This window comes from Pseudochaenichthys georgianus, chromosome 1 (assembly GCF_902827115.2).
Source record: "Pseudochaenichthys georgianus chromosome 1, fPseGeo1.2, whole genome shotgun sequence".
NCBI lineage: Eukaryota > Metazoa > Chordata > Actinopteri > Perciformes > Channichthyidae > Pseudochaenichthys > Pseudochaenichthys georgianus.
Window position 1 is genome coordinate 29,832,050 of NC_047503.1, and position 9,679 is coordinate 29,841,728.

Sequence of the window (9,679 nt, forward strand, 5' to 3'; positions counted from 1 at the left end):
TTTGCGCTGTGGACCAACACTATACATTGACGGGGAAGGGGGTAGCAATAAAGATAACACCATTAAACAGTTACACAACATAACAGAAATAATATCGATAGCAGCGTCCCTAGCAACCACCTTGGTAACAATGAAAACGTTGGACGCAATTTCCTGAAGTAATCTTCATAATAACTAGCAAACTAAAGATCATGTACATCCACTGCACACATAATCTGAAATAACAACTCATATTTCTCGCATCAAATTACATCAAAATGCATTTTAATGGCCAAACTAACTTTAAAATAGCCATTTTCCACCCAGAATAAAACGAAGTTCGGCCATGTTTTTTTTCTGCAGGGAGAAATTTGAAGTTCACGTGACGTCAAACAGAGTTTATGGTGTAGTCCAAACGATAGCTGGGGATTCTGGGTAGTGTAGTGTCTTCTGCCATCCTTTACTCCGAAAAAAGATTTGTTTCTCCGAATCGAAGGGGAAAAATACAAAAGCATTGCACACAATTTAAACCAATCAATGTTGTGTAATTAACAAGGATAATCTGGTGTTTTTTAGTCGATGAGTAGTGCAGATATCACTGTAAAATCAATCGTCAGTAAGGGGAATACTTACTTCCGGGTGTACAATTCTCCGTTATCCAATGAGAATGGACGCTCTCATTGCCTTTAAGGGCAGTCGACACAAACGAATGCCGTGCTTCCATGAGCGTCCATAGAAGCATATGGACATCCCGGAAAGCTGAAAATGGACGCTAAGGGCCCCCCCCTTGCGTTGGAAAAAGCCGGCAGGGGACTTGACATACCGTCAACATAGGCTGACCTGGGAGTGAGGATGTGTTGCCCCAAAACATCACTGCTCAAGCGGAGATCTGCATGGAGGAATGGGCCAAAATACCAGCAACAGTATGTGAAAACCTTGTGAAGACTTACAGAAAACATTTGAACTCTGTCATTGCCAACAAAGGGTATATAACTAAGTATTGAGATGAACTTTTGTTATTGACCAAATACTTATTTTCCAACATAATTTGCAAATAAATTCTTTAAAAATCAGACAATGTGATTTTCTGGATTTTTTTTTTTTCTCATTTTGTCTCTCATAGTTGAGGTATACCTAGGATGAAGATTACAGGCCTCTCATCTTTTTAAGTGGGAGAACTTGCACAATTGGTGGCTGACTAAATACTTTTTTGCCCCACTGTATGTTCAAAAGTGTATATAAAATGAAAATATTCAGTTTGTGTGATTGCTTTTTGTCAAATGTGTGCTGAGATTCTACTGCACTCAGACGTTACTTTAAGTACAACAGAGAACTTGAGATGCCTGTGAAGCCCGCATCAATAACAAACTGGCTATGGTTTTTAAATAATTTTTTTAAATGAAAAATATGTCTTTCTTATGGTCTTATCCTCAGCTAAATCTGATCTGAGTTTCCTTTAATATTGATTGATATAATAACAATAAATATATTTGATGCAACCACCTCAGATGTAAACAAATTAAAAAGGTAATTAAAAATCAATTATGTTACAGTGTGGATTAGGTTAATCTCTCTAACCAAAAATGTAATTTCCTTATGTATTTGCAATTGAATCAGTGCAGTTACAAATATTGTCAACGCTCACACACTAACGCTTGTGAGGATTCACAACAAAGCAGATAATATAGCAAGCAGCATTCTGTACCAGGCTTCTTGTTTAGCTGACCAATAATACATTCTCTTAAAATGATTTTATTTCAAAACAGGCTGACATTTTGACAAGCCACAGTAAAAAAGTATAAATAATACATTTAAAGATGTGATATGATTCAAGCACACATTGTAGTGTTGTTGCAGCCACAGCTCTAGTAAAGTCCTTCAATATCTCAAGGCAAATTGTACCTGATAGATCTCGTTCACTTTGAAATAGTTATATGTTGTATTCTGCAACTCATTTCCAGAATGTACCAACCAAGAACTTGCAGAATGCCAAACAAACTTTAAAGAAGGTTTTCGAAAATCCCTTACCTTACCTGCACTAAATTGAGTTTAGATTATATGACTGACCATCAACCCACAACTACAGATAAGAGAGAACAAACAGTAACTATAGGTTACTTACGTAACCCCAGTCTCAGAGTAACATGAAGTGAGATGTCTCACTATGGGATGCGCCTCATCGCGGAGCAAACAGAAGCATCAATCTCATTACGCCAATCCTGATTGGCTGGTGATCTTGACGTCAGCGTCAGGGAATTCACCCCCTATAAGTAGCTTGCGCCACGACGCATGCGTCATTCAAAATAAGCACCTCTTCTCGCTTCACCATAGCAAGGAGGGCCGTCTGGTGAGACATCTCACTTCATGTTACTCTGAGTGATGGGGTTACGTAAGTAACCTATAGTTCTCATTCATAACACTCCGTTCGATGTCTCACTATGGGAAATTGTAGCTCCCGTATTGCCAGACGAGCTTATCTCGAAAATCACCAAACCAACCAGAACTGTAACAGGTAGAGCTCTGACTCAACCAGGTGCCCAGCACTACTTGAGTCACACTGGGAGTAGAATGTCCAGACTGTTAAGAGGCGGACAAAAGTGAGCGGCGAGGACCAGCTCGCCGCTTGCACCAATGTCTTGGACAGAGCCCAGGATGCAGCCAGACCCTGAGTCAAAAGAGCTCGCGGACCCGAGGGTGCCTGCGAACTCTGACTCGTATGGGCCCCAAAGCAATTGCTTCCACAAACCAGTGGGAGAGCCGTTGCTTAGTAACAGGCTTGGCCTTATAAGGGTTAGCCCAGGACACAAGGGGTTTGGTCATTGTGACGAAGCACCCTTGATCCGTCCCTGTACGTGCGCAAAGCACGGGCTGGACACGGCAAATCCGGCCGCTGTTCCCCGGAGGAATACAGTGGCGGGGAGGATGCCTCAATGTCAAATATGGTACCTGAACCAACCGCCTTAAAATAAAGGCAGGGTTGGGCTTCAACCACACTCTGTTTGCCCTGTGGCGAACCGAGTGCCTGAAGACTGTACAGATAGCGCATGAGTGCCACTGGCTCGCTTGGCAGCTGCCAGGGTCAGCTTCATGTCACACTGTATTCAGATTGTACCACTCACGGGCCAGGCCCATAGAGCCAAGCGCTCTGGGTGTGGGTGAAAGATAGCCCCCCCCCGCTTGGGACAGTATGTCCCTTCATAGTGGGAGCTGCGATGGCTGCCCGCACAGCAGCTGATATATCTCCGCTAGCCAGTACATAGCTGGCCAGTGCGGAGCTATCAGAATAAGTGTGTGGCGTTGCTCTCTCACTCTGGCCAGAGTTGGAGGTATCAGAGCCACGGGTGGGAACGCGTACAGAAGGCCCGGGGGCCAATTGTGCGCAAGTGCATCCACGCCTAACGGTGCATGTAGATCACGCATCGAAAAGAACAGCTGACACTGAGCGTTGTCTTTTGATGCGAACAGATCCACCACGGCTCTGCCGTAACGCACCCACAGCTGGCTCACAATCCTTGGATGTAGAGTCCAGTCTGCATAAAGTGGTATACCTCTGGACAGTAGATCTGCCCCGAGGTTCATCACTCCCGGTACGTGCGTCGCTCTCAGAGAGAGGAGACGTCTACCGCTCCATAGGATAAGTTTGCGCGCCAGTGTGTGTGTAACTGGAGAGAACGCAAACCCCCTTGGCGGTTGATATACGATATTGTGGTCGTATTGTCTGTCCTCACAAGGACGTGATGTCCCCTGAGGAAAGGCAGAAAGCGTTTTAGGGTGAGAAACACCGCTAAAAGCTCCAGGTAATTTATGTGCGCCCGCTGGAGGTCTCTGCTCCAGAGACCCCTCACCGGGCGACCTTCATAAATACCTCCCCAACCTGTCAGACATGTGCCCGTGGTGACCACTTTCCGTGAAAGGACAGCACCCATAGGCACACCTCGTACTAGAAAAGTCGGGTGCAGCCAGTGGCGCAGTGCCATTACGCATTTCACAGTAACCATTACTCGGGTTTAGTTTTAGGGCAGCCACCCAGCGCTGAAACTCCCTCATTTGTAAGCGTCCCAGTCGTACGACCAGGATGGCTGACGCCATGAGCCCCAGCAATCGCAGGCATGATCTGAAGAGAACATGTTAGCGCAGCTGGAAAAGAGCGAGACAAGCTCTGAAAGCTTTCTGTAGTAACTCACAGGAGGCTTCTGGTGAGCATAGTGGAGTTTATTTGTTTCTGGTAGCGCCGAGCTGCAACTCCGGTTCATCACATACTTAGCATAACAACATATCCCCCAGTTCCTCTTTTATGCTTATGGAACGGCAACAACTTCATGGTCACAGTGCCACCTAGTGGACTGGTGAACTAACATGCAATGATATGACCTTACAACATCCCCTTCCCCTCAAGCAGGTTATATACATCCAACAGGAACATTGTAACACGGTAACAAATTATTTTTTAAACCTAACGGGTGACTCACAACAGTAGTATCTATTCCCTTCTTAGCTCAGCTGGAAGTCTTTAAGGTAACTGGGTAACTTAGTCTCTCTTTTTTACCGTCTCTTCCCTGGACTTGTTTTTTCCACAGTTCCATGGACCTTCTCTGCTGCTGCAGCTTCTGTAGCTGCTGGCTCTCCTTTTGACTGTCTCTTCCCTGGAATTGTATTTTCCACAGTTCCATGGACCTTCTCTGCTGCTGCAGCTTCTGTAGCTGCTGGCTCTTCCAACTCGTCCCCACTGAGCACCACATTCTCAACATCCTGCCATGTCTCTCCTTTTTCGGCTGCCTGACTTAGCTGAGTCGAGTCAGTCTGTTGTCTTTCATGGTCTTTTTCTGGTCTTTGGTGGTGAGCATGAATCTGGTCCACATGTCTCCTGACTACTCTCCCATCACACAGCATCACTGTATATGACACTGGCCCTGTCACTGACTCTATGATTCCTGGAATCCACTTGGGTCCAAAACTGAAGTTTCTCGTCAGCACTGAGTCTCCTGTTTTGAACCAGCGCCCCTTTGCCTTTTTGTCATGATCTCTTATTTGTCTTTCCTGTTTTTCTTTCACCTTCATGCACAGATCTGGATGAATTGAATCCAAACAGCAACGTAGCTTCCTCCCGAGAAGCAGCTCTGCTGGTGACAGACCTGTTGTAGTCTGAGGAGTCACACGATAACTAAATAACACTCTGGCTAACTTGGCTGTCAGTGTGCCTTCTGGACATTTTTTCATCATCCTTTTAAATGTCTGTACCCCTCTCTCTGCTAACCCGTTACTGGAGGCGTGATAGGGTGCCGAGGTCACATGACAGATACCATTTATTTTCAGGAAATCTTCGAACTCTGTGCTGATGAAACAGGTGCCATTATCAGACACCAACAATTCAGGCAGTCCATGGTTACTGAAACTGGTACGCAGGCACTCAATTGTAGTGGCTGAAGTGGCAGAATTGACTGGAACCACATCCATCCATTTTGAGTGTGCATCGATGAGCACAAAAAACATCTTCCCCATGAATGGCCCAGCATAATCCACATGAATACGACTCCAGGGCTTATCAGGCCAATCCCAGGGGTGTAACGGAGCTGGTGCCGGAACATTTCGGTGCTCTTGACATGTTATACACAACCCAGTCTCACGGCATTTCGTGTTCACCAACACGATTTTTAATCTATTGATTCGTGTTCACCAACACGATTTGCCCCTTTTTTTCGTGTTGCACAGCACGATTTTAAAAGCAATGTATTTCTACTGCCTGCAGCACGTCTTTTTCTCCGGTCGGGTCGAGGAAGACCGGAAGCTGTGTGGTTCATAAAAACATGTTCTTACTCAATATCAAGCCACAGTTATTGCTTTTATTTTAAATTGTCTAATTTCGGACTTTTGTTGCCGTCTGTGGGGAAAATAAATGGGGCTCAGAGCCTCAGGATACTGAAATCTGTATTTTTTAAATCTTTTTTTGCTTCTAATTTGTTATTCTTTTCAAAATAACACACTTTTATTTACTCACCAATAACACTCAATTATCCTTGCTTTTATTTATTGATTTAATTCCATAATCTCTGGCTTTTTTGGCGTCCGTCAGGAACTGAATTTCAAAATAAAAATAACCGGAAACAGACGTAGGCATTTCGAGCGATTACCCAAGATCCTCAGCTATGGTTTTAAGCTCGCTTATTGGATGTTTTAGCCGCAATGCATGCTGGGATTTGGTGTTTATATGATATGAAATCCGGAAAACATTTTAAAAGAATAAAATAATACTTAATTCCGAGTGTTCTTGCTTTTCTCTTTGAAAGTCATCACATAACGGCATTGTAATACACGGTTCGGCTGCATTGTATATTACAGACCTTTAGAAAAACTGAGAAAATGCCGCCGAAACTGAATACTTGACGTGGATCATAAATATATAAGCAATTAAACAACATCTTCAATTTCTCTTCACACAATACGTCTCCTTGCAGTATCAACACTAATTCGGCTGACTTTTACCTTTGATCTAATTCACAGATAGGTTATATTTACACCATAACGGTGCACAGCTGATATAAAAGGACTGTAGTTTTTAAAGATATTACTGATTTTCTTTGAATGTAAGAATGTAAATACTGAGTCTGAAATAGTATAGCAATATGCTGTAAAATTATGTGAAAGCATGAATAAAACGTGTCCTACACTAATAATACAAAGTTATTATGGCTGTGTGTACCGCCTAGTGGTTAAAGCACATTATTGAATTATTGTTTTTATGTGTTATATAACACATAAAAACAATAATGTACTCTTAATATTTTTTTCATCAAATAGTATTTGAATATTTGAATAAAAATATGAAGAGTACATACTTTCATCGGGGGAAAGTAGATGGTCTGTGATAGAAATATAGAATATAAAAAATCAAGAAGATACTATAAGTGATCTCTACAATAAAACAGTTTAGTGCAGGTTGTACAAACATATTATAGGCGGAAGTGCAAAACAGAAAAACGAATTAACCTTTATTTAAACATTAAATAAAATATTAAGGTCTTCTTTTAAATAAGAAAAAAACGTTGGGGGTATCTATCTACAGATAAATATTAAGCCTGACAAAGTACTTAACGTCTAATATATATTGCTTTCCTGCAATGTTAACTATGTTGAAGCACTTATTTTAACTGATATTATACATATGAATTATACTCTTATGTATGTAGATAGAATAAGAAATGTGCAGAATATGAATATGTTTAATGGTGGAGGTACACACATATTGATAGATGTCTTGTAATGCACTGTTGAGGAACCTGTGACCCAAGTGTTTCATTCATTGCATAACTACACCGTAGTTGTGTATATGATATGTCAATAAACCTTTGAAAATCTTGAAAGGGATGTGCAAAATAGCCATAATATACAGTCTTTAATTAACTATTAGTAGAGAATAACGAGTAATGAATATACTTTATTACTCGTTTCCATTCATGTCAATTGCAGATACATGTTTAGTCTTCTCAAGCACCAACTATCAAATATCTCTCCTGATTGTTGGCACTTGACAATCACCTTACCTGAATTTTACTCAGGTGTAACTAAAGTCTGATTTAAGGGTTGTTTATATTTCACATAATTAATCAGAATCTGCAAAGTAACTCAAATAAATGCAGTGGAGTAAAAATACCAGGTTAACCTCTGAATTGTCGTGGAGTAGAATTACAAAGTAACAATGAGCTGTCATGTGGGTATATATTAATGCTGCGCATTATGGACACAAGCGATTTTCACCCATTTATTAATTATATGTTTTACATTTGATAACACCAATGTGTTTAATACTGGCAACTTCTAATTGTGGGAAAAACGAAAACGTTCAGGAGAGACGTCCCATAGAACATTTTGCGAAACACAATAGCCAGCATGTGTAGTTCTGGGGGGGGCGTTCGATTCCAGTTTTGGATAGTCTGGCGTGGTTTCGTTCCATTTCACACAGCTGTTTGACGCTCTGCGTAACCTTACGGGGACTGTAGTCCTAAACGATAGCTGGGGATTATGGGTAGTGTAGTGTCTTCGGCCATCCTAAACTCAGAAATGTTGACAATCGCAATGATGCTCGAAATGTCCCTTATAGGCCTACGTCTGTTTCCGGTTATTTTTATTTTGAAATTCAGTTCTTGACGGAAGCCAAAAAAGCCAGAGATTATGGAATTAAACCAATAAATAAAAGCAAGGATAATTGTGTGTTATTGGTGAGTAAATAATAGTGTGTTATTTTGAAAAGAATAACGAATTAGAAGGAAAAAAATATTTAAAAATACAGATTTCCGTATTCTGAGGCTCTGCCCCATTTATTTTCCTCACAGACGGCAACAAAAGTCCAAAATTATACGATTTAAAATAAAAGCAATAATTGTGGCTTGATATTGATAAGAACATGTTTTTATGAACCACACAGCTTCCGGTCTCCCACGACCCGACCGGTGAAAAAGACGTGCTGCAGGCAGTAGAAATACATTGCTTTTAAAATCGTGCTGTGCAACACGAAAAAAAGGGGCAAATCGTGTTGGTGAACACGAATCAATAGATTAAAAATCGTGTTGGTGAACACGAAATGCCGTGAGACTGGGTTGTTATACAGGACTTGACAGTATCCTCTACATCCTTGTCGAGCTTTGGCCACCATACATAGCTCCTAGCCAGTGCTTTCATCCTGGACACTCCTGGATGGCATTGATGAAGCTGTCTCAAAACACTTTCTTGGCCTGGCTTTGGCACAATAACTCTTGCACCCCACAACACACACCCATTTTGGATACCGAGTTCATGTTTCTTCACTGCATAAGGGCCAAACTCAATCTCTTTTAATTCTGATGACCAGCCTCTGTTGACCAATTCCCGCACCCGTGAGAGTACTGGATCCTTGTTTGTCCATACTTTCACTTGGTCAGCAGTAACAAGTGTGATGTCAGAACTCTCCAGCATGAGAACCCTCTCTTCTGGCCTCCCCAGGTCAGGTTTCTCTGGTAGGGGCAGGCGGCTCAGTGCGTCTGCATTGTTGTGGTACTTCCCTTCTTTGTACACTATGGTGTATTCATAGGCTCTCAAGCTCACGGCCCAACGTTGGATCCTCGGTGATGCCATTTGGGGTACTGCTCGCATCTCACTGAAAAGTGACAACAGGGGCTTGTGATCCGTCACTATAGTAAACTTCCGTCCATAGATGTACTTGTGGAAGCATTTTATTCCAAAAATCACGGCCAGTCCTTCCTTGTCAAGTTGTGAGTAGTTTTTCTCTGCAGCATTTAATGTCCGTGATGTAAATCCAATGGGTCTTTCAGTTCCATCTGACATGCGATGTGAGAGCACAACACCTAATCCATATGGTGATGCGTCACATGATAGCACAATGTCCTTCTCTGGGTCATAATGCACCAACACTTCAGCTGACTGCATCATGTCTTTTGACTTTTCAAACACTGTCTGTTGTGCATCTTCCCACTGCCACTTTGTGTATTTTCCTTGATTGCTTCCACCTTCTCATGCACAGGGTGCAGTCCTGTAGCATCGTCCTGTATCATCCACCTTATGACCTAGAAACATCACTTCCTCACTCATGAACGAACACTTGGTTCTTTTGAGCCTGAGACCGGCCTCCTGTAGCCGTTTAAACACAAGCTGAACAAGCTCATCAAACGTCTTCTCTCCTGGCTGATAAGATCCCTCATAAGGCTGTAAG